The sequence below is a fragment of the Python bivittatus genome, unplaced genomic scaffold (assembly GCF_059951505.1).
Source record: "Python bivittatus isolate LINGU-HERP-01145 unplaced genomic scaffold, Pbiv_v1 ctg000020_np1212, whole genome shotgun sequence".
NCBI classification, from domain to species: domain Eukaryota; kingdom Metazoa; phylum Chordata; class Lepidosauria; order Squamata; family Pythonidae; genus Python; species Python bivittatus.
The window spans coordinates 5,200,611-5,228,247 of NW_028277030.1; the positions used below are offsets into that span (position 1 = coordinate 5,200,611).

Below are 27,637 nucleotides of genomic sequence, written 5' to 3' on the forward strand. Positions count from 1 at the left end.
TATCAATATAAGTAAAGAGGGATGCTAGTATTGGAGCCCACCATTCCGTGAAAAATTTCAATGCTTCTACTGGGATAAAATCAGCTCCTGGGGCCTTCCCTTTTCTTAGTTGACCAATTAGCATCTTGATTTCAGATGTTGAAACTGGGGGCCACTCAGGCCAACTTTCATTTGTATTTCCAACTCACTGGAAGAGTCTTCATATAGTCTCTGGAAGTGTAGTTCCCATATTTCTGGTGTTCTATAGGAATCTAGCATGGTAGACGATCTCACAGATTGATGAGAAAGTAGATGCCAGAACCAGGAAGAATTATTCATTTTAGCAGCTTCAATAAGTTGTTGCCAGGTAGATTTCATATTTTATATATATATATATATATATATATATATATATATACATACATACATACATACATACATACATACATACATACATACATATATATTTGGCCAATAGTTTCTTATACTGTTTTTTGATATTAAGAAGGTGTTCAAGAGACTTAGTACTGGTGCTATTATTCTCTATTTCATTTTTATACTGATGATAGGCCAGTGTAAGAGTTTTCTTGATATCGACACATTCTCTATTAAACCATGACTTGGAAAAACTTGCCCCACTTTTGGTCAAGGAGTATGGGGTGCGAGTTATTATAGGTTGTAATTTTTGTATTAATGTTTTATACACCCTCAAAGGGTCCTGTGTGTCATTAGTTGACATAATGGACAATCAGTGTTTCTAGATCTGCAAGTGCTGACCTCATCTTATGGTCAAGAGAAGGAGACCATCTGGCACGACACTTGGCTTGACCTTCTGGGACAATTCCAGGAATATAATGACTCACCAGATGCTCCTACATGGCTGGAGTCTCCAGCTGCAAACAGAGTGGAAGATGGTCATTTTCTGGATGCGGTAGTACCTCAATGTTCTTCACCAAATGTATTAAGTTTGAATTGACTAACATATAGTCAGTAGTGCTTTTTCCATTCCTGGCAATAAAAGTAAGTTCACCCGGATAATCACTTGTAATGGAGCCATTTAAGATGAGTAAATTAAATTTATTTGCCAGCTTCATGAGTTGTAGTCCGGCGTAGTTAGATTTTTTATCTCTAGAGATACGCACCAACATGGTAGGGGGTAGATTAGGCACAGCGGATGGAGGATACTGATGGAATTTGGAATATAGTGCATAGTTATCAGTGCCTAGCCTAGCATTAAAACCGCCCTCAAGGAGAACCATGGCATTGGGGAATTCCAAAAGAAGATTGTCAACATAATCCTCTAGTTCCAGCCAACTTGTGGCAGTTTCATTTTTTTTCCACTTTGGAGAAAGATAAACATTAATAACTAACAAAAGCACGCTACCCATGTTCAAAAGTATTGCCATGGCCATTTGTTTAAGAGGGGAGATAGGGATGGGGGCAACTTTCAGGGCGGTAGAGATGAGAATTCCCAGACCACCTTTTAATCGCCCCGGGCCTTTAATTTCAGTTGCTTCCAGTTTAAACAATTGGAACCCATTGAGTAGGAGATCATCCGCTGTCCAAGTTTCCTGCAGCAGTAGAACATCCACGTCTAACAAAAGCTCAAGATGGTTGAATCCATTATTGCGATGCCAGCCGGATAAATCCCATGATATGATCTTTAAGGGGCTTTGTCTTGTACCGGTCCGCGTGCTGTTAAATCATCTGTATTAAGGGACTTTTACTGCCGGAGTCCTCTATCTGTTCCATCTCATCAGTGCATCTGTCTTCTGCAAGTCCAGGATTGAGTCTAACAGAGGGCTGCTCATGGATCTGGGGCACTGTTAAGTTCTTTTTTTCTAGAAACTTCCCGTTGCCTCTCTAGGAAATTGGAGCTTGCACTATGTGTGCTAGGGACTTCTGATTCCAATGTTATAACCGGGGTTTGTGTTTTGTGTATCTTTAGAGCATCTTTTCCAATGCTGATGGGAAGTTCTACCCCCTCTCCACATTTACTCTGATGCCCAAGAAGGGGGGGTTTATCCTGCATTTTGCAGAGTTCTAGGTTTATAAGTGGCTTTGCTGCATGACATATTGACATCAAGGATCCTCTTAAATCATCTAACCTCTTAAGTATTTCCACTTGTCTGCTGTCAGCAAGGGCATCGAAGGAGTTAATTAAACTTTCTTCTAATGAGTCTGCAGGCAGCTGTGCAAAGGTAGGATAAGCGGGTTGTTCACTTTCATTAATCGGGGTCCAGGTCTCCTCTGATGGAATAGCCTTGAATTTATCTAAGGTTACCTTTCCACCACATGTTACAGCTCCATCATTCTCTCGGTTGCACTGAGTTGTTAGAGGGCTAACTGCCCCAGAATGAAAGACCCGAACTGGAAATACTGAGAAAGAATTCAAAAAGGCTTTCATTTTTAGGAATGAAAATTTTTAGGAATGATATACTAGGAATCACTGGCTGCCCAAATGTCAGCAAAACCCGCTTAAAGCTGCCTCTGGCTGGTAGCCATTCTATCTTCTGCAAATCCAGAAGATGTTTTTCACAGCATAATATCAGACTTAATGATTGAGTGACTATCCTTTCGGTCTCCCATTTGCCTCTATTCATACCGTTGTTTAAGATTTGAAGTGTTATCTTGTTGGTTTGTAAGTAACAGTTGCTTATTACTGGGCTGTCCCCCTTTTCTCCTGAGTATGCAGGGCTGTTTATCTTACCTTGTCCTCCCTGGCTGGTCCTACTGAGGGGTTAGCTCTGTAACAAGGGTCTTCCTTTCCTCTAGTGAGTGTTTGCAAAGGGCATTTTGGAGGCGGATTCTTAGATTTGTCAGGGGGCTCAATTTGCTTCTGATAATTTTTGGTAAATTCTATGAAGGATTCTTTTAAAGCATCTACTTGATTTTTAACTGTGGTCAATAGGTTGAAAATTGAGAGAACAGTCTGTGCGGTCAACAAACTGTGTCTAGATAATAAATCTACAGTGTTTTGATCTTTCAAATTTTGGAGGTCAGAGGCTCCAACTCCCTTCTGAATAAAATGTTTGGCAGCTAAGCTGACAGCAACAGCCTGTGGAGAGGGGGCATTTTCTATCAAGGAAGAGGTAAGCTCCACCAGTTGCTGATTCTCTATCTCTGCTTGTAAATCCCATTCTAATGGATCATATCTGTCCGATAAGTGAAGTAGGGAGGAATTGCTTGCAGAGGAGGTACGTTTGTTGGTTACAAATTTATCTACTTTCTGTTGCTTCAGCGGCTTTGCTGAAGGCTGCATTGCTGAAGGTATTCTTTGTCACTTCTTCCTTTTCCCCATAACACAAGGAGTTAGTTGCAGCTTTAGTTGTTATCCAAGAATACTCCGGAAGGGAAGGTCGTACTGTCTTATATTGCAAAACAAATTTTAAAAATTTTAAAGGATATGTGGATTTAAAAGTCGCTCTGATGTTGTTCCTGGGATTGGTTGGAGCCACTCTCCCAGATTAGGAGTCAAAACCCCTTCTCCAGTTCTTCCTTCAGGCCCTGGAACTTCTCCAGCTTCTCATGCTCCTTCTTCCTGATGTTGCTGTCACTTGGCTACATCTATCACTACTGCTGCCTTCTGGTCCTTGTCTACTACCATGATGTCAGGTTGATTGGCCAGTACCTGCCTGTCCGTCTGGATCTGGAAGTCCCACAGGATCTTGGCCCTGTTATTCTCCACAACCTTCTGTAGAATCTCCCATCTGGACTTGGGAGGGTCTGGCCCATATACTGTGCAGATGTTCCTGTACACAATGCCAGCTATTTGGTTGTGTCGTTCAGTATATACTTTTCCTGCCTGCATCTTACACCCGGCCACTCTGTGTTGGACTGTCTCTGAGGTCTCTCTTCACAGTCTGCACCTTGAGTCCTGTCTAGTGTGGTAGGCTTGCTTCTGTGGATCTGGCGCTTAGTGCCTGTTCTTGTGCTGCTATGATCAGTGCCTCAGTGCTGTCTTTTAGTCCAGCCCTTTCCAGCCACTGATAGGATTTCCCAGTGTCAGCCACCTCAGCTATCTGTCGATGGTACATCCCCTGCAGGCGCTTGTCTTGCCATGGTATTTCCTCCACTTGAACTTCCTCCCATGTCGGCTGCTGCCTGAGGCATTCTCTCAGCCGCTCATCTTTGGGTGCCATCTTAGTGATGTACTCCTTGATGCTCCAGGTTTCGTCCAGGACAGTGGCTTTGACACTCATCAGACCCCACCTGCCCTCTTTGTGGCTGGTGTACAATCTCTTGGTATCGGACTTGGGGTGGAAATTCCGTACATTGTGAGGAGCTTCCACGTCTTCACATCGGCAGCCTCCGTGTCCTCCTTTGGCCAGCTCACTGTACTGGCAGGGTATCTGATGACTGGGAGGGTGCATGTGTTGATGGCATGGATCTTGTTCTTCCCATTGAGCTGGCTCTACAGGACCTGTCTTATCCTTTGGTGGTACCAATGGAGGCGAATATGTGTAGCTCAGGGTTGAACTGTGGAGTCCTTGGGGTTCTCTGAGCTTGGTTCTTTTCTTGTAAACGTTTCATTACCCGGCTATGTAACATCTTCAGTGCTAAAATGCAATGGGGTTTGCTCTCTATTTATGTGCTGTGGCCTGCCTTGCCAGTGCTGGTGGGGGTGGGGTTTTTGTTTTGCTCCTCTGGTAGTTCCTTGATTAGCATATGTTCACTGTTTGAATGTGTGCTTGGTGGTAACCTTTGCTTATCTGGGTAATGATTGCTGGTGAGGTGATCTTCTGGTCTTTTGTCTCTTTTGAATAGTATGTAGATGCTGTTTATCTCTATGTGTCTGTTAATTGCTGCCTCGTCTGAATCCCAAGCTTCCAAGAATTCTCTTGCATTTTTGGATTTGGCTTGGTCTAAAATGCTGACAGTTTCCCAGTTAAAACTATGGTTCAGTCTGCCCATGTGTTGTGAGATTAAGGAGTTTTCATCATGTCTTCGAACTGCTAGTTGGTGCTTGTGGATGCGCTCTGCTAGTCTTCTGCCTGTCTGTCCTACATAGGCACACCCACGGGATCACCACTGTCAGGACTCATCTGTGCTGCTAGGCATTCATCCACTGCTGTTAGTTTCTTTAGCCAGTAGTATTTATGTGGAGTCCTTGGGGTCCTCTGAGCTTGGTTGTTCTCTTGCAAACATTTCGTTACCCCACTAGGTAATATCTTCACTGCACTGAAGATGCTACCTAGCGTGGTAATGAAACATTTACAAGAAAACAACCAAGCTCAGAGAACCCCAAGGACTCCACAGTTCAACCCTGAGCTACACATATTCGCTTCTATTGGTAGTATTTATATATACTGATATAAATACTGGGAATGGAGAAATGAGAGATTCAAAAAATTGAAACATGAGGCAAATTAGTAGATGATCCGCTGAACCAATGATCACTAGCTCTTAAAACTGCATTTTAGTATACTGGAAAATTCGACCTTATATAGTACAAGAAAGACTGGATCTTGTATAATGCAGTGATTTCAGATTGATCACCTTGGGAATGAAGAAGCCTTTGAAAGTGATGTCCGTGCTGGTTGCATGTGGTGCAAGAGCTGGAGAAAAGGCAGCAAACCGTTGAACTTCATGAATTACTGCATCGGTGTAAGGCATTTTTGCTCGGTGTTTGTGTCCTTGGCTGGAGATCTCCAATCACTTTTGCAATTTCTTCTTGGACCTTCCCTTGGAAACCAATACAATATTATATATTAAGATGACTCATCGTTTGAATTTTGTTTTAAATCAGAATTAATATAAAATTTACAAATTCTGAAGGATATTCTGAAGGATTCTCTCCAAGATGGCGGCAGGGAGCGGACGCCTAGTGCGGAGCTCCCAGCCATAACTTCCTTTTAGCCTTTACCATAACCAATATGGTGTTGAGGAGAGCTGGAGGCGTGGGATCTTCGTATGAATGGGGGGTGAATGAGGAGAACCCCTGGTGTTACCTCCGTCCGAGGCGGGCCGTGGCCGTGGGGAGAGGAGTTGTGGCGGCGGCGGCTGGAGCAAGGACGGAGAGGAGAAGATGGGGGCAGGCGCGGCAGCGGGCGGCGCTCAGACCCAGAGGGCCGACGGAGGCGGCGGCAGGAGAGCGTTGGTGGCTGCCATGGCGACGCCGGCTGAGTCGAGAATAACACCTGGGCTCGAGGGGAGCGACGCCGGAGCCGAGAGCGAGCCTTGTGGGGCTGCGAGTGCCAGCAGGGTGGTGGCCCAGGCCTGGCGCTGCTGGCCTCGGCAGTGGGAGTGCCAGCGGTGAGAGCGCCGGTGCTGACGGCGGGACAGCGGCTGTGAGGCTGAAGCGGAGTGGAGACCAGAGCCCGGTGGCCCATAGCGGCCCACAGTGACATTGAGACCTTGGGGGTTGGGAGATGAGCCCCTATGTGGCAAGGGGTGCCTCCTCCTCCTAGAGAAGACGCTGGGGGACTCGAGCAGGTGGGTGTGTGAGAGTGGATGGTGTGGTTGTGGGAGGTGAATGCGCTGCTCTTTGCCTGGGTGGGAGACGGGCAGAGGGTAGGAGTGAGTGGGGCCCTTCTCTCCCCGGCCAGTAAGAGAAGTCGGTGGAGAGAGGGTGAGTGTTTGGTAGAGAATTGGGGGTGTTGAGCCCCTGTTGGCGCTGAGAGCAGCCAGCTGAAGTGCCCTGGGGGTGCGTTCCCCCACTCCTTTTTTGTCTCCTCTCCCTTGGGTGGTGAGTGGTATGGCGGGCCCCTTAAGTGAGAGGCCTGGAGGGGGGGAGGAGGACCTCAGGCGGTTTAGGGTGGGCATTCAGGTGGTGACGGGCATGGGGCAGTATGGCGGGAGCCAGAGGGCAGGCCGTTTCAGGGGAAGACGTCCCCGATGCGTTATACCGGTGGCGTGTTCCGGCCCTCAGAGCTCAAGCCCAGACCCTGGTCAGCAGGCCTACAGAGGCCTGGGCTTTCGACTGCTGCTGCTGAATGCCAGGTCAGTCAATAATAAGGCCCCCCTTATTCATGACCTTATTGGGGAGGAGCAGGCTGACCTGGCGTGCATCACCGAGACCTGGCTGGCGCCAGAGGGGGGAGTAGCCCTCTCGGAACTGTGTCGAGCCAGGTTTAGGGTGTGGCACCAGCCGAGACCCCAGGGCGGGGGGGAGGGGAGTGGCAGTAGTCATCAGAGAATCCCTATTGGCCTTCAGGGGCCCTGCTCCACAAGTTGCTGGATGTGAGACCCTGTTCCTGAGGTTGGGCACACGGGATCAGTTGGGAGTGCTGATAGTGTACCAGCCTCCCTGCTGCATAGCAGCCTCCCTGTCTGAGCTGCTGGAGGCCATCTCAGGGTTGGCAGTGGAGTTCCCCAGACTTATGGTCTTGGGGGACTTTAATCTGCCATCCCTGGGGTTGGCCTTGGAGGCGGCTCGGGAGTTCATGGCTACCATGGCAGCCATGGGCCTATCCCAGGTCATCGATGGCTTGACCCAGGACAGTGGTCACACCCCAGACATGGTTTTCTTGTCGGAGCAGTGGCAGCGTGATCTGGTGGGGGATTTTATATTATCCCTCCTGTCATGGTCAGATCACTCCCTGGTGGCAGTGGGATTCTCCTACGCTGCCCCCCTCTGCAGGGAGGTGGGACCTATTCGAACGGTCCGCCCCTGGCGACTGATGGACCCACATGGGTTCCAAAGGGAGCTGGGGGTTGTTCCTGAGGCCTTGCTGCACGGCCCAGCGGAGGCTCTGGCCACAGCCTGGAACAAGAAGGCAGCTGGGGCCTTGGCCCATCACCCCCGGCGCTCCCCGTGGTTCACGGAGGAGCTGAGGGAGTTGAAAAGGGCTAAGAGATATCTAGAGAGCCGCTGGTGGAAAACTGGGGACGAATCAGACCAAACATGGGTTGGAGCTGCTATTAAGGCCTACCTAGTGGTGGTAAGGGCAGCGAAACCTCAACGTTTCTCCGCTCTTATTGCATCCTCAGAGTGTTGCCCTGCAGCCCTGTTTAGGGTCACCCGGGCCCTCCTGGGAAAAGGGGGGGCAGAGGACTACTTGCAGGGTCGTGCAGAGGAATTTGCTGAACACCTGATGGATAAAATCGCTCAGATCCGTTCTCAGTTGGAAGCCAAGCATGGAGTGGGTCCAGGGGAGTTGCCCAGGGAGCATTCTTGCCCAGTTATCTGGGAACGGTTTGATCCTGTTGCCCCTGAGGAAGTGGACAGGGTCCTCGGGGCTGTCAGTGCAACCACCTGTGGCTTAGATCCTTGTCCCTCCTGGTTAGTTAAAGCTACCAAGGAGGTGACTTTAGGGTGGGTTCTGGCGGTGGTTAATTCATCCTTGCAGGAGGGGGTGTTTCCGAAGCCTTTCAAAGAGGCTTTGGTCCGCCCATTCAAGAAACCATTGCTAGACCCCACTCTCCTGGACAATTTTCGTCCAGTCTTCCACCTTCCCTTTTTAGGAAAGGTGGTAGAAAAGGTGGTCGCATGGTAGCTTCAGAGGATCCTGGAGGAAACGGATTATCTGGACCCCTATCAGTTAGGATTCAGGCCCGGTTATGGGACAGAAACAGCATTGGTTGCACTTTTAGATGATCTCTGGCGAGAGCGGGATGGGGGGAATGCATCCATCCTTGCTCTCCTTGACCTCTCGGCGGCTTTCGATACCATCAACCATGGTATCCTTTTGGGTCGGCTGCAGGAGTTGGGGCTGGGTGGCACAATGTTGTGCTGGTTCAGCTCCTTTCTCCAAGGCTGAACCCAATCGGTGTTGATAGGGAGCGAGAGGTCCAGCCCCCGGCCCCTACTTTGTGTGGTGCCACAGGGGTCTGTGCTTTCACTGCTCCTATTTAATATCTACATGAAACCGCTGGGTGAGATCATCCGGCTCCATGGGGTGAGGTATCATCAGTATGCTGATGATACCCAACTATACATCGCCATCCTAGGTGCCTTAAGTGATGCTGTGACTGCCCTCTCGCGGTGCCTGGAGGCTGTGGGGGCCTGGATGGGGGACAACAGGCTTCAGCTGAACCCTGTTAAGACGGAGTGGCTGTAGATACGGGGAGCCTCAAGATCTAGGAGCTTGTCATCTTTGGTTCTTGACGGGGTTGCACTACCCCAGACAGACCCGGTGCGTAATCTGGGGGTTCTCCTGGACTCATGACTCCTGCTCGAAGAGCAGGTGGCAGTCGTGGCTAGGAGGGCCTTTGCACGACTTCGTGTTGTGTGGCAGTTACGCCCCTTCCTGGATCAGGAGACCTCCGCACGGTCACTCATGCCCTGGTCACCTCCGGGTTGGACTACTGTAATGCGCTCTACATGGGGCTACCCTTGAAGAGTATCCGGAAGCTACAGCTGGTACGGAATGCGGTGGCGCAGACAGTTCTTAATGCCCCTAGGAGGGCATGTATAACACCCCTGTTGCGTGAGCTGCATTGGTTGCCAGTTTGTTTCCGGGTCCAATTCAAGGTGTTGGTCATCACCTTTAAAGCCCTTCATGGCATGGGACCAGGTTATCTGAGGAACTGCCTCGCCCCGGTCATTTCAGCCCGCCCCACTCGGTCCAGCAGAAGGGGCAGGTTGCAGACCCCACCAGTCAAAGAATTTCGATTGGTGGGGTCTAGGCAGAGAGCCTTTTCTGCTGCAGCACCCGCCCTGTGGAACATCCTGCCTCCTAAGATGCGGTGTGCCCCCTCCCTCATGGCCTTCAGGAAATCCTGGCTCTGCCAGAAGGCCTGGGGGCCAGAGGGGGGCCTGCACCTGTGGAGATGGCTGGTGGGGTGATGGGCTGTCCCCGCCCCCCAGCATCTTGCAGGTTTTTTAGGGATAAAATCATAGGAGGTTTTTAGGGCATTTTTAATATATGTTTTTTAATTATTTATAGATTGTATCCATGTCTGGAGAGACCTGTGTTTTTTCTTCTTTTTATTATTGTGAGCCACCCAGAGTCACCCGTTGGGGGAGATGGGCGGCATACAAGTTTGAAAATAAAATAAAATAAAAATAAAAATATAGTAATCATTAACTTAGATCCCTGGACATTTTAAAGAACTGTTGCTAAATCATGAAGGACCTTGATTGTACCCCTTTGTTATTATCTTTGTTTCTTTTTCCTTGATTTTGTTACATTTTGGGTAGGCCCTTCCTCATACATTCAGCCAATACAGTGTGGAATATCCTGTAATTGACGTTCAGTAACAAAATTGCTCTGTATCACTGGAGTTTCTTTAAGTCATTCTCCTCGTTGTGTATTCAACTTAGATATGCCTCATCCCATGTCTTTGGTATTGTTTTTGTTGTATGAACTTTATTCATCATCTTCAATAGTGGTTCTGCTAGTTCCTTTCTAGCTTTTTGAAATATAAGGCCGTCAGGCCATCTGGGCCTGTCAATTACCAATTTTAATTTTCTTTTAATGCTTCTTTAATTTCTTGAGTTATTATAAATTTGCTTAACATTTGTCTATATTCTTCAATAAATTCTTTAGGCTCTGAGTATTCAATATATGTTTTCAAATTTCCTTCATTTATTTTGTGCCTGGAATTTAATTTTTTCAAAGTTTTACAAGTTCTTCTGTTGTTTCCAATCTCGGATACAACAGTTGATTCTCTTTCTTTTTTGCTGTTATCATCCTCCTTTCTTTCTCTTTTTTTATGTCATATGTCAGAGGTTCCCCTGGTTTATTTGTTTTTCCAAAATGATTTTGTTTGACATATTTTATCTTCTTTCTGCACTTCTTTGATACGTGGTACAAAAGCCTTAGAGACCCAGCACATAATGAATTCTTGAGTGTCTTCCTGAAAGAAACATATCATCTCCTGCTTTTGGGTTTTTTAATCTCCAAATATTAGTCAAAGCCACTATATCCATGTACTGAACAACGTTTCTTCAAAGCTGTCCTCCTATTTTCTCCCCTAGGCATGATGTGCCTCAGCTTGTATCTAGCACTTTATCCATGTCCCCTATGATAATTATTTCCTTCTCTACAATTCTTTATTAATATCTGGAAGAAGCTTCCATTGAGTTGTTGCTTATCTATAAATGCATGCCTGTCAGAACCTGCATCAATCGAATGTCAATTTAAAAAGCTATAGCAGTCAATGGGCGTTTGCTTGATTTGATTCTGCGATTTGTGCCGGGGGGGGGGGGGAATGGTAGTTAATAGTTGTGCTTGGGGTATTGCTTTGAGATGGAGAGGCACTTACATTGATATGGGAATTTACAGCAAGACCGGAATGCAGACCAAACTGTTGGTAGCCTGAAGGCCAGGAAGAACTGCGTTATCAATGGGAGGAAGGTAAAAGGCCACCATCCGGTGAGACAGAAATTTGGCGCCAATGTAGCAAAGGGGGTGGGGGATAAGTAGAGGGAAATTCACACAGGCTTTAGTTTTAGCAATGCTTTGCTTCAAGCTGCATGTACCAACCAATAAAGGAGCATTTATCTGAACCAGGCCTGGTTTCACAAGAATTCTTCTAAACTGGGGTTTGGACTTTGTGGACTTGACAATGCCATTGTTAAAATCTTACCTTCTTTTTTTAATTTCAAGCTTAAAGTTCTTCCTTCTTTATCTTTCAATTGTTCTAGTACTTCTGAGGAAGGTGATTTAAGACAAATTACGATTCCATTTTTCTTTGTCTTTCCCAATGCTGTATATTTTTGGCCTAGTGTTCTTGGTTTTATTAGAAGGTTGGGACATGTAGACATTTTGATATTTTTTATATATTAAGACATTTAGAGATATTTTTTATATATTAAGACATTTAGAGGTTTAAACATTTATCTTTATATATTGTATAACATGAAGTAAAAGCAGGCCCAGCAAAATGCCAATATTCCCTTTCCTGTATGTATGGTTGACCTCACTTTAGATTATCAAAAGGTTGCATTCTTTAGGATGTGACCCTCAACACTTCTCAAAAGCTCAAGGATGTGTTAATTGCTTTCATGGTTTGTCTCTTCCTGACTGGAAAGACGGCAACTCATGTAAACAGATGAACTGTCTTGACCTGATAGTCTTTTCTTGTTCAGATGACCCCTCACAAAGAAAGATAAGCAGTCCTGACCTTGTTTCTTAGGGATGTAAATCAGGACAGTGCCTGGTGGACAATCAGAGCGATAAAGGATAGTTTACATATGGTTGTTAATACTCAAGGTAATAGAAATTAGTTTACATACAGAAAGAAAGAACCTTATTCAGCATCAGAGAAAGGGGTCCTGGGTAAGGGGAGGAGTATGAATCAAGGTAACTGACTTTGATTGGATCAGAGGATCATGACATCTTAAACTTAGGTCTGAATGTAACGAAAGGTATATAATATGCTGTATGGCGGGGGTCCTGCACGGCCGCCCACCTAACTGCTTGCTGTCATTGCTTCTGCTTTTGGGTGAAGAATAAATTTCCTAACTTCATGCAATTTGCCAGTGTCTTTACTCCCGGCTCAGAAACGGACTTGGTAAGATAACTTTTTCTTCCAACAGTTTGATTTTGTTTGTAGTGTTTTTTATTGCAGACAAACTATCAGCTTTAAAAGTTTTGAGTTTATTAACATTTACTTTCATTTATGAGGTAAGTTTATTCTGTTTACTTTTAGTGAGATCAGTGTTTTCTTAGTCCACTGGAAGGGCAACTTATTCTCACTTCATCTCTTTTCCCTTGATTGAAGTAGCATTCCAGATATCAAAAATCTACTTTCAGTTATTTTTACATTTATTTTTGATTGCAAGCCAATGAAATGAAGGTACTTACTCTGAATTTCTGGGTATTTCATCATCAGGAGTATGGCCCAGCACAGTGTGATTGCAATTGTTTCTGTACCAGCACCAAATAAGTCAGCTACAAGAGCTTTAAGGTTTTCATTATGAAAATATCCACCATTTGTCATTGTCTTATTTTCCTGAAGTGTACCAAAAAAAAAACAAAAAACAAAAAACAAAAAAAAACACTAGTAAGAAAACTCAGTGTACTCATACCACCGATATTTTCAAATGCTAACAGGACACTTCATGGGTGTGTAATATCCATCCCCAGAGGTTAGACATGCCTGAACCCTACTGGAGGAAGGAAGGAGGAAAACTCTAAAACCAAACAGTTATTCAGAAAGACAAAAGGATTGGTCCACCAAAGGGATCACCCCAAGGGCTCTCCAAGGACCCCCCCCCCCCGGACCCACTCCTCCAGAAAAGGCTTGACATTGATGCCATTTTGAATGGAGAGAAGAAAATGTCTGGGTGTAGTTTTAGTACCTGCAGATTCTGAAATAAAGTAATGAAGAGGGAATGATTAGAAACGGCTAGAAATGTGTTTCCTTCTATATTTCTGAGGCAAGGATCTTAACCAACATGCATGTAGTTCATATGGAGGCATCTTTTCAAAATATGTAAAAAAATAGCAATCAGTAATTCCAGGCATGAATAAAATGATCTATTACCTCTCTTTGCCGAGCAAGAAATGAATCGATGAAACTCCTCTTATCATTTTCATCAAGGTCTTTGAGATGTTCTGTAAAGGTGGCCTGTATGAAATCATGGACTTCCTTTCTATTATTCATTATTCTTTTACGAGAACCCAAAAGGAACCCCAGCATGGGAAACAGGTTAAATAGCTGAAAGAATGAGGAAAGAAAACATATATTAAGGAAGTTCAATGCTCTGAATACATTTCTCAGGTGGCATCACAAAGCATTTTCATTAAAATAATGTTCCATTAGTCTAAAACAAATAACAATAATAGGAAAAAATACATGATTAAGGGAGCTATGGATAGCCAAGGAACCGAATGCAAGTTATAGTCAAGAGAGCTATTTAGAATATTTAGAGTTATGTACCATTGTATAAAGAAAATAAAAACATGGAAAAGGTATTTGCACTGAAGGCTCCCACCCCTCCAATTTGACTGCATGCACAAGCCTGTATGAGGAAGGGAGAGGAAGTGATGAAACGTACATGATGACGTCATGATGCTAAAAAGTGGTTTGCACACTTGCGTGAGATGTTTGGATACAAGTACATAAGGGGGGAATTTGAATCCTGATATCATCATGTTCACGTTGCCTTTTGGAAGTGATCTTGCTGCAGATGGCCATGAGAAGAAAGTTCTTTGCTTCACAATAATGTTAGGATTTTCTTTCTCATGGGAAAGGATTCATCCCGTTATCTTTACAACAATAACAAATAATATTTTGGCTACAGAGATCATGTGAGAAACACCTCTTATTGTGTGTTGTGTATTGTGCTATTTTTGTTGTTGTTCAGTCGTTAAGTCATGTCCGACTCTTCGTGACCCCATGAACCATATTGAGCCAGGCCTTCCTGTCCTTCACTGCCTCCCTGAGTTTGCTCAGTTTCATGCTCATTGCTTCAGTGATGCTATCTAACCATCTCATCCTCTGCCGTCCTCTTCTCCTTTTGCCTTCAATCTTTCCCAGCATCAGGGTCTTTTCCAAAGAGTCCTCTCTTCGCATGAGGTGACCAAAGTATCTAAGCTTCAGCTTCATTATCAATCCTTCCAATGAGCAATCAGGGTTGATTTCCTTTAAGATTGACTGGTTTGACCTCCTAGCAGTCCAGGGGACTCTTAAGAGTCTTCTCCAGCACCACAGTTCAAAGGCATCAATTCTTCGGCACTCAGCCTTCTTTATGGTCCAGCTCTCACAGCCATACATTACTACTAGAAAAACCATAGCTTTGACTATGGGGATCTTTGTTGGCAAGGTGACGTCTCTGCTTTTTAATATGCTATCTAGGTTTGCCATAGCTTTCCTCCCAAGGAGCAAGCGTCTTTTAATTTCATGGCTGCAATCTCCATCTGCGGTGATCTTGGAGCCCAAATAAATGAAGTCTGTTACTGCTTCCATTTCTACTCCTTCTATTTGCCAGGAATTGATGGGTCCAGATGCCATGATCTTAGTTTTTTTTTTTTTTAATAAATTTTTTTATTTTTTTACAACAAACACAAAACATACATAAACAAACAAGAACATAGAAAAGCATAAAAAAAACATCTTCCATTTTATACTGTGTGTCAACCAGTTACCAACCCATTGGTGCCCCTTTCATAATCTTAAATTCTCATATCATCTATTCAAAATATACTTGTGTACTTATCAATTAACAATTATTAATCATTCATAGCTAGTCTATAGAATCATTTATTACAAGAAATTTTAACTTTCAATAGGATTAGTAGTACATTTTCATCTATCGATTATATGTGTATATATATAATAATTAATATCAAATTTCTATTGTAAAATTTCCTAATCCATTACATTACTATATTTTCTTATCCAATCATTAATAAAACAAATCCCGTGTCATATAAAATTACTTATCTTCTAATTTCAAATCTCAGTTTAACTCATCTCTGCACATTCCCTAATTTTCAATAACTTCCTCCTGCATAGGTACTTTTTTATTCTTCCAATTCTTAAAAGTTACAGTTCTAACCACTATCAAAACATACTTAATTCTTCACTACATGTTTCAACAAAAATGTCTCTAGTTTAAAATCTATATGTTACTATATCCAACCATGTATAAATTTTAGTCTAATCTCTTAAAACATTTACAATCAAATACAATTTTTAACTATATATCTCAGTTTTATACTTTATTCCAGCGCTTGCATAATTTTAAGTTCACCCTTTTCATTCAATATCCCGAAACATCTAGCTGTTTATTCCTTTTTCTATATTATTGGATAAGAGAAAGCAATAATAAATGTCCTTTCAAACATTCTGCTTTTTGAAGCTTCTGTCAGTTCCATCATTGTTGTATTCCCCTCGTTTTTTCTTTAGGCATCTGGAGTAGTTTCTTTCAATATTGTTTTACTTCTTCTTTTTATGCATTCTCTTAGTACAATTTTCCATTATAATCTTGTATAATCTTTTTCTCACCCTCAGTGCCAAGAACAAGTCTGTCCCTCTTCATTTATCAGTTAATTAACCCTTTTAATTCTCAGTTTATAAGCCTCAAAATAATTCTGTTTAATGTTTCTGATTTCTTGTGCTATTTCTTCCTTTTCCATTGATCCCGTTTTATGTTTAATTAAGTCCATTTTAGCTTTAATATCTTTTTTTCTTTTTTTGCGGGAATTTCTGCAGCTCTTCTTCCAGTTTTTTATAGTCATCCTCGATAGTTTAAAGATCTTTTTCTGCATTGTGTTTCTCGTATAGTCTATTATCTTGTATAAACCTTCATTGAGTCAAAGGATTCTTTATCTTTGTTCTTGCCAAAAGAAAGAGAAAAAAAGCAAAAGGAAAAAAAAAGAAGAGGAGGGGAAAGGCTAGGTCTCTTTAAAAATCCAACTGGGGGGGAGTAGAGAGCAAAGCAGAGCTTCTAGCAGAAAGAAGAGCTACTGCCACTAATCAAGGCTCTTGTGACTAGCTCAAACTTTCCATCTTGATATTTTCAAAGTCGCTTTCAACTCCACTTTCTTGTTTATAGTTATTCGGATGGCACCTGTATAAACATGCACATCCCACTATCTTTTTAGAAAGCCCAGGGTCCTTGAGCATGCGTCACAATGGAAGAAAAAAGGCACTATGTCGAGCCTCTAGATGGCAGTGCAACTTTCTTTCATTTACTTTCTCTTAACTCCACTTTCCCCATTTCAAAATCAAAAAATATAAATTTCTTATAACAATAAAGAAATCTTAATCAAAAAAGAGGCTTAAGATAAAGAGTTATTGAGTATTGAAAAGAAAAAGCCAGTCCAGTTAAAAATATTTTTTTTTAAAAGAAAAACATCTTGCCAATTCCACTAAAAAGGGAAAGTTAAAAAGAAAAGATTCTTTCCCCCTTTTTTTTTTATAAGGCTCAATCTTGCCGCTTGATCCACTTTTCTTCACTTTTTAAAAATCTCTTTAAGTTACTTAAGGTGTTCTCTAAGAATAGTTAAATAGTAAAAGTCCATCTCACCCGGTTGTCACCCCTCTCTTTCTTCTTCCTTTGGAGCTGTCCCGGCTTTCGCAGCCATTTTTGGCTGCCTCTCCTCCGCCGGCTTCAAGAGCTTCTCCCGGGATCAATCTGGGACTTGCGGCATCCCTGAGATCCGCGGGACGTGCCCTTTGCGATCGCCATCTCTACGGGATGGCTTAGGTCCATCGGGACCGTCCGGGGGGGGAGATATCGACTGCAATCCTGGGAGCCCAGGATCGCCCACCGTATCGCTGCGACGCCAGCTCCGCCCTCGATCTTAGTTTTTTTTTTTTAATGTTGAGTTTCAAGCCAGCTTTCGCACTCTCCTCTTTCACCCTCATCAAGAGCCTCTTTAGTTCTTCTTCACTTTCTGCCATTAGGGTGGTATTGTCTGCATATCTTAGGTTATTGATGATTCTCCCTGCAATCTTAATTCCGGTTTGTGATTCTTCCAGCCTGGCATTTCTCATGATGTACTCTGCATATAGGTTAAATAAGCAGGGTGACAGAATACAGCCTTGTCGTACTCCTTTCCCTATTTTGAACCAATTGGTTGTTCCGTGACTGGTTCTAACTGTTGCTTCTTGGCCCACATACAGATTTCTCAGGAGACAGGTAAGATGGTCTGGTACCCCCATCTCTTTAAGAATTTGCCACAGTTTGTTGTGATCCACACAATCAAAGTCTTTTGCATAGTCAATGAAGCAGAAGTAGATGTTTTTCTGGAACTCTTGTGCTTTCTCCATGATCCAGCGAATGTTGGCAATTTGATCTCTAGTTCCTCTGCCTCTTCAAAACCCAGCTTGTACATCCGGTAGTTCTCGGTTCACACACTGCTGAAGCCTAGCTTGTAGGATTTTGAGCATAACCTTGCTAGCATGTGAAATGAGTGCAATTGTGCGATAGTTTGAGCATTCTTTGGCATTGCCCTTCTTTGGAATTGGAACGTAAACTGACCTTTTCCAATCCCGTGGCCACTGTTGCGTTTTCCAAACTTGCTGGCATATTGAGTGCAGCACTTTAACAGCATCATCTTTTAGTATTTTAAATAACTCAGCTGGAATACTGTCATCTCCACTAGCTTTGTTGTTAGCAATGCTTCCTAAGGCCCACTTGACTTCACTCTCTAGGATGTCTGGCTCAAGGTCAGTGACCACAACAGCATGGACATCAGGGACATTAAGATCTTTCTTGTATAGTTCTTCTGTGTATTCTTGCCACCTCTTCTTAATCTCTTCTGCTTCTGTTAGGTCCCTGCCTTTTTTGTCCTTTATCATGCCCATCTTTGCACTAAACGTTCCTTTGATATCTCCAATTTTCTTGAAGAGATCTCTAGTCTTCCCCATTCTATTGTTTTCCTCAATTTCTTTGCATTGTTCATTTAAGAAGGCCTTCTTCTCTCTCCTTGCTATTCTCTGGAAATCTGCATTCAGTTGCTTATATCTTTCCCTTTCACCCTTGCTTTTCACATTCCTTCTTTCCACAGCTATTTGTAATGCCTCATCAGACAGCCATTTTGCTTTCTTGCATTTCTTTTTCCTTGGGATGGTTTTAGTTGCTGCCTCCTGTACAATGTTACAGACCTCCGTCCATAGTTCTTCAGGCACTCTGTCTACCAAATCTAATCCTCTAAATCTATTCATCACCTTCACTGTGTACTGACAAGGAATATGATCTAAGTCATACTTGAGTGGTCTAGTGGTTTTCCCTACATTCTTCAATTTAAGCCTAAATTTTGCAGTAAGAAGCTCATGATCTGAGCCACAGTCAGCTCCTGGTCTTGTTTTTTCTGTCTGTATAGAGCTTCTCCATCTTTGGCTGCAAAGTATGTAATCAATCTGGTTTCGGTATTGACCATCTGGTGATGTCCATGTGTAGAGTCATCTCTTGTGGTGTTGGAAAAGAGTGTTTGCTATGACTAGCTTGTTCTCTTGACAGAATTCTATTAGCCTTTGCCCTGCTTCATTTTGTGCTCCAAGGCCAAACTTGCCTGTTATTCCGATTACTCCTTGACTTCCTACTTTAGCATTCCAATCCCCTATGATGAAAAGGACATCTTTTTTTGGTGCTAGTTCTAGAAAGTGTTGTAGGTCTTCATAGAACCGGTCAACTTCAGCTTCTTCGGCATCAGTGGTTGGGGCATAGACTTGGATTACTGTGATGTTGAATGGTTTGCCTTGGATACGCACTGAGATCATTCTGTCGTTTTTGAGGTTGTACCCCATTACTGCCTTTCCCACTCTCTTATTGACTATGAGTGCAACTCCATTTCTTCTAAGGGTTTCTTGGCCACAGTAGTAGATATAATGGTCACCTGAATTAAATTCACCCATTCCCGTCCATTTCAATTCGCTGATTCCCAAGATGTCGACGTTCAATCTTGTCATCTCATGTTTGACCACATCCAGCTTGCCTTGGTTCATAGATCTTACATTCCAGGTACCTAGACAATATTGTTCTTTACAGCATTGGACCTTCTTTTTGCTTCCAGATACATCCACAGCTGAACGTCCTTTCGGCTTTGGCCTAGCCGCTTCACTCTTTCTGGAGCTACTTGGAAATGGCCTCCGCTCTTCCCCAGTAGCATATTGGACACCTTCCGACCTGAGGGGCTCATCTTCCTGTGTCATATCTTTTAGCCTTTTAACATTGTCCATGGGGTTTTCTTGGCAAGGATACTGGAGTGAGTTGCCATTTCCTTCTCCAGTGGACCACATTTTGTCAGAAGTCTCTGTCATGACCTGTCCGTCTTGGGTGGCCCCATGATATAGCTCATGGCTTCACTGAGTTACGCAAGCCCCTTCGCCACGACAAGGCAGTGATCCATGATGGGGATTGTACTATTTACTGACACCTATTGGCGTGTGTTTGCTAGTTACCCAGTGGGGGTGACATAGAGCTATAATATAATGAGAGGAAAATGTTCAGCCTCTCAGTGAGTCTCAGTGAGTCTCAGTGTGTGTGTGTGTGTGTGTGTGTGTGTGTGTGTGTGTTTAGCTTTAGCTCAGTATATCACCATGTAATCATTTTTATGGACTATGTAGTTGTAACAAATTACCAAGTAGTGTACCTCTTCTCTGAGAGTTTGTAGCTGGAGATTTTGTTAAGCTTGTGTTGCTAATAAGTCTTGGATGCTACATTACATGAGAAGATGTGTTTTTCTTTATATTTTGTATGATATTTGCATTTTATGGAATTTTGCATTTTTATCAATAAACACCAGTTAGTATATATTTTCTGACTGGATTTCTTTGGGAAACAAGAAATGGACATTGCATTGTGAACAGCTGCAATGTTGATGTGTATCTTTCCTGGATAACCTTTCCTGGAGTTTTTGCTGTGCTCTACACAAACAGGAGTGTTTGTGATTTGCCCTCTGCCCAATAGGTTATGGGCCCAGTGGTGCTGTGCCAGCCCAGGCATGGAGTGTTGTCCCAGCATAATGGTCTCAGGAGTGCTAGTCCCAGGTCCGTGGTCCCAGGCGTGTGCTAGTCCAGACGTGAAGTTCCAGGCGTGTTTTACCATGGATCCTGGTGCTGGAAGCCAGGACTTAAATTCCTAAGTGACGGGAGATTTATGGATTTATTACCCTGCCTGTGAACGGTCCGTTTGAAGTTTGGATTTTTTTTTCTCTGTGTCTGCGTGCCTGTTATAAATCGTGAAACATGGCAGCGGCACCTACAGCGGCAGTGAGCCTTCTGTTTGAAAGATTGAATTCAAAGAACTACCAGACATGGAGTATAAAGATGAAATCTTTCTTCATGAAAGAAGGGCTCTGGCAAGTTGTAAACAATCCTGCGCCAGCAGCACCTACAGATGCCGAATGAGTCTTGCTTGACCGTGCGTATGGTAATCTTATTTTGGGACTTGAGTCTTCGGAACTAGTGCATGTTCGTAATTTGGAGACTGCTAATGGATGCTGGGTGGCTTTGCGTGAAATCTATGCAAGACAGACTTCAGCTGCCATCGTAAGTTTGTCAAAGCAGTTGTATAACCTTAAATTGGAGCAAGGTGCTAATGTGATTGAGCATCTGAAAAAGATGAAAACTTTGTTTGCTGAGTTGGCAGATCATAATATGCAGCTTCCTGAGAATCAAAAAGCATGTATAATACTTTCGAGTCTGGATGATTCATTTGATATGCTTGTAGAAGCTGTGCATGCCTTACCACCCCCAGATCTTACTGTGGACTACCTTACAAACATGTTGCAGGAAATTCAGTGTTCGAGGGATTTAAAATTACCAGCAAAGAAGAGGCTTGATAATGTAAAGCACCGCTCTTCTACTGGCACAGAGGCTGCGTGCATGGTGAGGAAATGCTTTCGTTGTCAGTCTACCAAACATCTTCTAAAAGACTGTCCTATAAAAAATCAGCCTACTGAGAGTTCCAGAAAGGTCCTTCATCGTGGAAAAGGACAATTTGTTAAAAAGCAAGCAAGCACTAGAATGGTGTCTGCTTTGATGTGTAACAGAAACAAACATTGTACTGATAAGTGGTTATTGGACTCTGCTTGTAGTGAAATCATTGTAAACAATGAGCAGTTGTTACTGACCAAATGCAAGCCTAAAATTCAACAAGTTAACTTGGCTGATGGTTCTATAGCTAAGGTAACCATGCAAGGTAAAGTATTTGTTCCTTGTTTGGGAGAAATGATTTCTGATGTATTCTGTGTGCCTACACTTGATTATTCTCTTCTCAGTGTCCCTGTATTAACTAAACTTGGGTATATTGTTGTATTCCAAGGTTCTGAGTGCTATGTCAGCAAAGAGGGGGCTGAATGTGCTAGAGGGAAATTGGTTAATCAATTGTATGAAATGCTTCCTAAACAAGATGTGTTAATTGGGAGTTGTGTTAGAAATATGTCTTTGCATGATAATTGTATACATTATTATCACAGAGCGCTAGGACATCCTGGATGGAAATGTTTGTCAAAAATGGCAAAAGTGTATCCAGATTTAAGATTTAAGAAATGTGTAAAATTCCTTGATTGTACTGTGTGTAAGCAATCTAAGATAAAATCTGTACCTATTGCTTGGCAAAGTAGCAGAATTTCCAAAAGACCGTTTGCTCTTGTGCATGCTGACTTAGCTGGTCCGTTTCCTTTAAGTGAAGGTGGAGCAAGATTCATGTTTGTTTTAGTGGATGATAAAACACGTTTCATGTTTTGTTATTTGCTTAAGCAGAAGTCTGAAGCATTCTCTCATTTCAAAGAGTTTGTTGCTTTTGTTGAGAGAAAACATGGGCACAAAGTAGGGAGTTTGCAAACTGATAGAGGAGGTGAGTTTGTAAGCAATGAGTTTCAGAATTGGCTACGTAGAAAAGGCATTTTCCACAGATTAACAAATGTTGGTGTGTCTGCAGAAAATGGCGTAGTTCAACGCAAGGTGGGCGTTCTGAAGGTTTTTTAGGATAGCCTACTGCAGGATGAACAGGTAGCATCCCATTTTTGGGGTGAGGCAATGTTAACAGCAGTATTTTTTACCAATAGACACTGGAATTCAGCTGTGAATGAAGTTCCTTATTTTTTGCTGTATGGTAGATATCCTGCCTTAAAGCACTTGCGTACGTTTGGAACGTTTGCCTACGTACAGATTCCTCAGGCTCAAAGGAGGAAAAACCAACCAAAAACACAGTGTCTGAGATTTGTTGGTTATTCAGGAGAATCTAAAGCATACAGATTTTCATTAGGAGGTGGAAGAGTAGTTATTTCTAGAAATTGTAACTTTGAAGAACCTTCTAATTGGCAAAGGCTGCATGCAAATTCAGAAGTCATTTTGCCTTCATACACAGACTTAGCTAGAGAGCAAGCAGCCGATGCAACCCCTGCTCCGCAGATAAAACAAGAAGCGGCAGCGGAGGAGTTGCCGGCTGTAGCTGAACCTGAGCGATTAAAGGCACAGGCAAAAGAAAAAAGTGAGGAACAAGAACAAAGGATTTTTGAAATTCCACGTAGGTCAACATGTGTAACAAAAGGAATTCCGCCTGAGAGGTTTGTTGTTCAACAAGTGAGAATATGTCACATCACTTGCGAACCAAAAGATTTCAAAGAAATGCTAGCTTTACCTGTTGATGAGCAAGATAAGTGGAACATTGCTATGGACACAGAATTTAATTCATTGGTAAAACAAAATGTTTTTGAAATTGTTGATTTACCACCATCACAGAAAGCCATAGGGTCCAGATGGGTATTTAGAAAGAAGCTTTTACCTGATGATACTGTGCAGTATAAAGCTAGGTTAATGGCACAAGGTTATTCACAAGAGCAGTTTGTGAATTACAACCTGACATACGCACCTACAGTTAGGCCTGAATCATTGCGTGTAATGTTGGCCTTAGCTGCACAAAGAAACATGGTTGTTCATCATTTTGATGTGGATACAGCTTATTTAAATGCTGAACCCCCTGAAGTTGTTTACATGAAACAAGCGCCAGGATATTCGTGTGGAGATTCCCAGAAAGTCTACAGGTTGCGTAAAGCACTGTATGGATTGAAACAAGCTGGGAGATGTTGGCATCAATGTTTAGATAAAGCTTTGTTGGAAATTGGTTTCAAGAAATCATTAGCTGATTCATGTGTGTACACCAGAGGAACTGGAGAAAGTTATACAGTCCTTATCACTTATGTTGATGATTTTTGTCTTGCCACTGGTTCTTTAAACTTGGTAAAAGAATTTGCAAAGCAAATGGAAAAATATTTTAAAATGAAGAATTTGGGTATGTTAAGATACTACCTTGGTATTGAAATACATAGAACTGAAAATGGAGAAATCTATCTAAGTCAGAAGAAAAAGATAGAACAGTTGTTAGCACAGATGGGAATGTCAGAAGCTAAACCTGTACAAACCCCGATGACATGTGATTTTTTAAAACATGAGACATGTGAAAAATTGTGTGAAAAACCTGAAGTGTACCATTCTGTGATAGGTTCAATCCTTCACCTAGCCCAATGGACACGTCCTGATTTATCCTATGCTGTTGGAGTTTTGAGCCGTAAAGTGGCTAAACCAACTGAGCATGATTGGCAAGGATTAAAAAGGATAATGAGATATTTAAAAGGTACAATAGACCTTTGTCTCAAAATGTCAACTAGTGGGCCTGAAAAGCCAGTAATTTTTGTTGATAGTTCATTTGCAGAAGAAGGGGACAGAAAGTCAATAACTGGGTTTGTTTGTAAATTTGGCGAATCCACAATTGTGTGGAAAGCAAAGAAACAAACATCCATTGCCTTGTCTACTGCAGAAGCAGAATTCGCAGCTTTGTCAGAAACAGTTTGTGAATTAAGATGGTTTCATCAATTATTCACTGATTTAGGCATCAAAGTGTCATTGCCTTATACAGTGCATGAAGATTCCCAGGCCTGTATAGGGTTAGCTAAAACAGAAAACTTAAAAGCTCGTACTAAGTATGTGGATGTAAAGTACAAAAATGTAAGACAAGCTTTGTTAGAAAACTTCATTGATCTTGTGTATTGTATATCTGAAGCAAATCTTGCAGATGTATTTACCAAATCATTGCCTATTGTACAACATGAAACAATGTTAACCAGACTTGGATTTGAACAAATGTAATTGTTTCTGTACTGTTGTAATCAATTGTCTGTATTATTTTTGTAACGTGTATTGTGTCGAAAACGGGCTGAGAGGGGTGTCAGGATTTTCTTTCTCATGGGAAAGGATTCATCCCGTTATCTTTACAACAATAACAAATAATATTTTGGCTACAGAGATCATGTGAGAAACACTTGTTATTGTGTGTTGTGTATTGTGCTATTTACTGCCACCTATTGGTGTGTGTTTGCTAGTTACCCAGTGGGGGTGGCATAGAGCTATAATATAATGAGAGGAAAATGTTCAGCCTCTCAGTGAGTCTCAGTGTGTGTGTGAGCTTGAATGACACAACCTTGAATGACACACATTCTGATGCCTCTTTTTCATGACTTTTCTTTCAAATGAAAAATTAGATTACCAATATAGCAGGGGTTGCCAAAAGCCGTAAATGTTCACTGAATAGCTTCAGTAGTTGTAGAAATGTGGGATCTTCATAGTCATAGTGCTTCCCAAGTAGAATAGAAACTATGATGTTGGAAACAGCAGCAGTCATAATTGTTGTGACCTCAAATGGTTTTCCTGGGCAACGAACAATAAATCAAAACAGAATTGTGAATGCAACCAAGATTACATCTGCTAAATAAACTAGATATTACAGTTTTTATGATCTCATGCCTTTCTTTACTGGAACTGGCTTACTGAAAAGCAAATAGCATGATGAGTTTGTAGGTATGTAGGAATGCTCCACAAAGGAACCTCATTTGGCAGTTAGACAAAGAAGTTTTAATTTTCTAGCTTATTTGTATATCATAGGACTTCTCTAATTTCTTCTTCCTCAAGGCAATGAATGGTAAATTTTATCCATATCATTTCTGAGTTGCAAAGATGCAGAGAACCATAAGTGCCAACGATTAGAGCTCTGTGTTTCTCTTGCTGCTACCCTATGGTTATCCAGACGTTTGCAATCCAGATACTGTGCATTAGGCACTTTTGACACTGGAGGGTTTAGGGACAAATATTTTGGAAAATAGGAGATTCCTTCTTCTACTATGCCAGCTACCAGTGAGGTGTGCTGCTGAATAAGTGCACCAATGGCAGTTTGATCCTTACGATTGAATAATGGGGGATCCCATTTTGACAATTGAAAGATAATACTTTTGTTGGAGAACATGGACAAAATAGGAATACTCTAGGTCACTTAATACACTTAGGTGATGTGCTTTTGCTCTTTGAAATACTGCAACATGTTTATCATTGTCCCAAAGCAGAGTGGAGCAAACGGTCCAGTGTGCACCACATTTTCATGCTCAGATGGAGAGCTTGCAGCCCCATCTCCTCTCTGTATAGAGGATCTAGAGGATTCTGTAAAGAAAATTAAAGCCTAGAACTGTTATTTATGACAGATTGTTGGATTGCACTGAATTAACTTTTCAAGAGCTTTTGAATCATTTTGACATCCATAAGTCACATTTCTGTAAATATAGTTTGTATAAATTGATCAGCTAGGCATCTTTGTAGCAAAATACTGGTGAGTTTAAGAATTATTCCAGAGAAGGTGCTGCAAAATGTGAGGAAATTATTTAACATTCTGCAGTTGACCTGGAAAGTGCTCCAGCAGAGCCTTAGGAGGAAATACCAACCCATGTGCATAAGTTTGAATTGTCGTCATTAAGACCTTACACTCTTCAGTGATTTTGTCTTCAAGGGTCCTCCTGCCCACTCCGTAGTCCCGTAATGTGGATAATGTGAACCGTCGCATCACTTTCCAGTTCTCACCACGAGCAAAAGCAACACGTGGAGAGAAAACATAGAGAAAGGGGGTCAGATTGAGAGATGTAATTTTACCAAGAAACCTCCATGATTTTGCATATACTTTGCATATACTACAATCTCAGTATTGTTAGAACATAAAAATCTTTCTATATCATTTTTACACCAAACATTTATTTAACTCTTTCCAGGAGCTGTGGAACTTTGTGGATATTTTCTGAGCAAGTGGTTGCAAAGACCTGAATTTTGTTTTTGTTTCATAAATGATGCCTTAATGGATTTTGAGTAACTGTTCCATCCATCATTTAAAACACACAGGTCCTTCTTGCCAGGACAGGTGGCAGGAGATGATCGGGATGGGGCCTTGTGAGATGTCCTATGAGTGACCTGCATTTTTCCATTGACACCTGGAAGAGAGGCTGCTTAGATGAGCTAGCTGTACTTATTGACTCTCATGAGCTGTGAGATAACAAACTACCTGGTCTAACCCCAGGTAGATCATTAATTCTCACTTTTGTCTTAACCAGTGACCCAATATCTGCAATGCTTAAAAATGCAGCTAATCCTCACTAATATGTAACCTTCCTTTGCTGATGCCTAAACTAAGCAACTCCAGGGGGAGATTGAAGGCTCCAAGTCACAATGGCAGAAGAAGAATTTTAGTTGGATTTGCAGAAGCTGTCCCAGTCCTCTGAGGTTACCGCCTATCAAAACCTCAGGAGAAAAGTTCTACACGATACTGATCACACATCTTGAAGGAATGCCAGCTGTGACCCAGAATGAAATAACTCACCAAACCCTTTTGCCACATTGTCAAAAATGGGGACGAAGGGCCTCTCTGCAAATATATCTGCCTGGTTCACCAGAGCCTCTTTGACCGTCTCATAGCCAGTCAGCACTACCATTTCCTGGAATCCCAGTTTGATGCGGAAAATGGGACCGTATTCTTTTGACATCTGGAATTCAGCAGAAGAAAAACAAGAGACCCATTTATTCTCTGGCAACTTGCAACACCTTATTTAATTCTTGGCTTTTTACCTTGCCACACAAATTTAGATATAACTTTCTGCCATTGTTTAAAAGGTAAATCAGGAGTGACAACTGGTATTGTCTGAAACAAAAATATGAGCATGAAACTGAGCAAACTCAGGGAGGCAGTGAAGGACAGGAAGGCCTGGCGCGATATGGCTCATGGGGTCACGAAGAGTCAGACACGACTTAACGACTAAACAACAACAACAGAAACAAAAATAACATCCTAGGCAAAACATTCATTTTGATCACAGAAATTCTACCCAACAATGACAGTTGTTGTTTCTCCCATCTTAACATGTCTTTTTTTTACTTTGTTCTATGTCTTCACATAATTGTTCTGAAACAACATACAATTCACATTTTACTTTTTTTCTCAATCTTAAAACCAGTTTTGTTCATCAATTCTATCTGATCTTGTGTCTTCATATTTTTTGTCCAC

At 42.4% G+C, this 27,637-nt stretch overlaps 1 pseudogene; it reads right to left on the minus strand.

Annotated features, from left to right (window-relative positions):
* Positions 1-6,036: 6,036 nt before the first annotated feature.
* On the minus strand, positions 6,037-27,119 carry LOC148216967 (cytochrome P450 2C16-like; annotated as a pseudogene).
* Positions 27,120-27,637: the final 518 nt, after the last annotated feature.